The sequence below is a fragment of the Malania oleifera genome, chromosome 13 (assembly GCF_029873635.1).
Source record: "Malania oleifera isolate guangnan ecotype guangnan chromosome 13, ASM2987363v1, whole genome shotgun sequence".
NCBI lineage: Eukaryota > Viridiplantae > Streptophyta > Magnoliopsida > Santalales > Ximeniaceae > Malania > Malania oleifera.
The window spans coordinates 25,238,379-25,243,270 of record NC_080429.1 but is presented as its reverse complement, the minus strand read 5'-3'; positions in this window follow the sequence as shown (position 1 = coordinate 25,243,270).

Here is a 4,892-nt window from a genome sequence, read left to right as displayed (position 1 = left end):
TCCGATAACATATCGTGTGTTTGTTTATATTTCCGCACTTTATATTTACCGCACGTGTATGTTATTATGTGAATGATGCGCTTGATTTAAATTTTTGCATATTATATTTATCAGCGTATTTGGAACTGGATAGAAAGATCCTAAGCTATTATACTCAGCTAACATCTAGGTCAACCTAGGAGAAAAGTTTAAAATTCCAATTCACCCCCCCCTCTTGGGAATACACCAATTCTAACAGACTAGATGCTTGGGATCTTTTTATGCGCTTTCTCTTTTGCTTATGTACTGTGCTCATGCATCCTTTGCTTTTATTTTATTTATTTTTCTTTTATTTTTTTTTTCTTGTATTTTGTTTTACCATGCTTTTAAATGGTTGTACGCGTGCTTCGATATGTTTATCTACATTGTATTACCTCTTAAATTAATTAAAATACATAGAGCTTTTGGTTTCTACCTGTATTTTGTGTTTCACAATATCATTACGTTTTTCTAGCTATTTTTGGAATTTATGTGGATGTTACTTACACAAATAAGGCAGGTAGATAGTGTTCATTTTTTTTTTATCCTTATTGTGCTTTCATTTGGGATTGTGCACGGTTAGAAAATCTTTGGAACAACAATGTATAAAATACAGTGAAAGGTCAAGAACTAAATTTCATATGAAGTAAACTACCATATTAATTACTATCATTTCTTATGTTCATTAAAGCTTAGACCCGTTCAAGAATGGTTACTATATATTCATGCCTCATCGTATATGTGAGACAAAACAATTATTGAAATTCAATTGATTATTAGTCATACTATGTTGACTAATAATCAATTAAAAATGTTAATTATTTGTTTCACTTACGATTAGTAATGTTTGTATTTCAACCATTCTTGAATTGTCCATCGTGGATAGTTCAGGAAGTTGTATTTACGTTGTTGTCATCATTCACGGTTTGTCAATTGTCATTATATATTTCAAGTGCGTCTTTACTTGTGTTCTCTGGGTGCATAGTGGGGTGTCATGACAATTTTTTAGTGATGGAAAACTAGTAACATGTTCACTTCCCCCATCTCGTGCACTTGGAGAGCCATGGGGAGATGCTGCCGAAATTTATAATGACTATGGCGAAGAAATTTGGGTGATTGATTGCAATATAAATGCAACATTCTTGAATGGAATAAGATCTGTACCCTTTATACGGAAGGTCGTCGATTATTGGATTCATGATGCATGCGTCATAAACATTATGAGAATGTAATGAATACCATTTACTTAAACATGTTATAGGGTAATTAACGAACATGGATAAAAGTTGGATGAATTCTCGGGCTAGGTTTTTTCCAGAATACGTGAAAGGGATACATAATTTCATAGAGTTCGCGTATCATCGTGCAGACAAAGCCAGTAGTGTAAGGTATCCTTGCAAGAAATGTCAAAACATAACATTCAAGCACATTGATCTGGTCCATTCACATTTATTAGACTTTGGAATGGAGAAAAGGTACACAAGATGGGTGTTCCATGGTGAAGATTACGTAGTTCAGAGTGATGATGATGATGACGATGAAGATGAGGAGGCAAATATAGTGGGTGGTGATACACATTCAGAAGGGTTAATTGAAATGTTAGGTGACAAAAGGGGATTGCAGTGGACACGGGCGATGTCAGTATGTCGCGTATTGGCGATGAATCTACTTCAGCAAGTACCATACCTTGTGATCCTAGTACGTTGAATCGGATCGGTAAACCATTTTCTAATCTTGTTAGGGATGCACGGGTGCCCCTTTATCCAAACTGTAAAAGGTTCTCAAAATTAGAGTTTCTGATAAAGTTGCTTCATGCAAGGACAACGCATGGGTTTTCTCAAAGTGCATTCAATATGCATTTAAGCCTCATTAAGGCGGTGAAACACTTCCGAAGTCTTTTTATGAGGCGAATACATGCATGCATAAATTGGGTCACGGTTACACTCTAATACATGTGTGTAGGTATGATTGTGCACTCTTTTATGGTGAACATGAAAATGCAAACGAGTTCCCAGAATGTGGTGAACAGAGGTATACAACTAATCAGAAGAAAGGTAAAAAGATCCCCCAAAAAGTTTTGCGATATTGTCCATTAATCCCGTGACTGCAACTATTGTACATGTGCAGAAAGATTGCTGCCGATATGAGATGGCATCAAGAGAAACGTCTTCAAGATGGAAACACCCTTAGCCATCCAACGAACTCCGAAGCTTGGGCTGATTTTGATAAAATTCATCTGTGGTTTTCTAGTGATGCTCGTAACATCAGACTTGGCCTTACTTCAAATGGGTTCAATCCTTTCAGTGACATGAACAACCCGTATAGCATGTGGCTAGTTATGATGATGTCATACAATATGCCGCCATAGCGAGGTATGAAAGAACCCTTCATTTATATGCCGCTACTTGTTCCTGGACCGAGGGCACCTAGTAATGATATTGATGTGTACCTGCGTCCATTAGTTGACGAGTTGATAGAACTATAGGAAAAAGGAGTGGATACATTCGATATGGAAAGAGGGACAACCTTTCGGATGCATGCTGCAGTGTTATGGACAATTAATGAGTTCTCTGCTTACGGCAACCTGTCAAACTCGAGCACAAAATTTTACTTAGCCTGCCTAGTCTATAATAAGGATGTTGGGTCATTATCCTTGAAGCATGGACGCAAGTTATGCTTTATGTGTCATCGTCGTTTTCTACTACCTGGACATCCTTGGAGGACTTGTGGCCTCAAAAGCTTTAATGGAAAAACTGAATGAAGGTTACAGCCAAAACAACTAAGTGGGAAAGAGATATTAAACCAGCTCAGGTTGATCAGAGATGTGAAATTTGGGAAACCATCAACCAGTACAAAAAGAAAACATGCTGAGTGAGAGTTGAATTGGACAAAAAGAAGCATCTTCTTCGAGTTGCCATACTGGAAAGATCTTCCACTACGCCACAACTTGGATGTCATGCACATCGAAAAGAATATTTGTGAGAATGTCATTTCTACATTGCTGGATATAAATGGGAAAACAAAAGACACCACAAATTCTTGCCGGGATATGAAAGATATAGGAATACAGCCTGAGTTGCACCTGTTTCGTGATATGGAAAAGCTTCTCATGTCATCATCTTGTTACACATTTTCGAAGGATGAGAAGAAGAAATTCTTCAAATGGTTGAAATCAGTTAAGTTCCCTGATGGATATGTATCAAACATAGCTCGATGTGTAACGACCTGCTTAATTACCACATTTTTTTTAATACAATAAAACCAACATGACAAGCTCAACAGATCATAATCAACCGGAACCCATGGGTGCAGGGATACATCAGAAGTATCGTACGAAAGCCTAAACAGTAGGAAACATAAAATCATAAACATCTCATAATATCATACACATAATACCATCTATCTCAATACTAGAGTTACTACATCCATCGTATATACATATATAAACCACCCAAAAGAGCCCTAGGGTCATTCCCACAAAATCCAACTGACCTTATCACAAAATACATACCCTTCAGAAAGGGTAGATCAGTCGTAATTATCACAGTGGAGCTTTACCTGCTCTTCTATCAGGGGCTCCTAAAAAGTTCATATAATTCCGGGTGAGACACCTCTCAGTAAGGGAAATAAACTAATACTAGTGTGTGGCAACATAAGTATTTCTGTGTTCTATATAAAATCATACATGAACATATCAATATAACTATCTGTATCATATCTAGGAAATATATATTCTCATATCATGGCAGAACATACATGATTTTCATAAACATAATTCATCTCATATAATATAATACGAAAACAACCTTGGTAGGTTAGCTAGCTATTGTCATGTGTTACCCCTACATGACTGGGTTATGTGGCCCGAAGGCGAGACCTAACAAAGGTTAGTCAACCACTATCAAGTCAAAAGTACAGTCTGTAAGTTCGATGGGTCTGCCAGACCTGGTCTGTACACTAGGGGCGCTCACACTTCTTAAAACCACATTAACCATCCAACCTCACGCTACTCCATACAGCAGTGTTAACACAATATAATGATGATCACGAACGCATAGCATCGGTACCGTGCAAGTGCTGTCCTAAATCAATCCAACCAGGTTCTGATAACATATAGCATATAATGAAACTGTGATACATGAATATTTCATACCATTAATTACCAAATCAATATCATCATATCATTTTGCATATATACGTATATCATGAAATTTATCGGCTCGTACGCCGTTATTTCATATTTTACCATAGCTCGGCCCATACGCAGGTAAACATATCCATAGCTCGGCTCCTATGCCAGAAAATCATATCCATAGATCGGCACGTAAGTTGGAAAATCATATCCATAGCTCGTCCCGTATGCCGACAAATCATATCCGTAACTCAGCCCATACACCAGTAAATCAAATCCATATCTTTATCATATTCTCAAAAAACAGTCTTTTATTATAAATTCTACTCATGCCATACAAAATAGGTTTTATACATATTTAAACATATCATATTTTACAACAGTATTTCCTAAACATAAAGCATATCTAAATATATTTATTTTCCTAAAATCAAATGTTGTAATAACATACATACATTTTCCTAAAATAACTAGCTTAGTTTTTCCCCTTACCTGATTCCTGAAAAAGCCCCTAAAACAATCAACTCAACACCTGCTGGGTCCGCGTTCAACACCCTAAAAATGACATTTCTCATAACTAAACTTCAGTATTTCTACGCATACTATACTTTCTACAACTACAGGGAAAGCCAAATATCGAGTAAAAGCCTTACCCTGAGTTTGGGATGAATTTCAAATTCGTCCCACCGATGATCCACTCCAGTAGATATGCAGAGAACTTCTCCAAGAGTGTCGTGGTGGC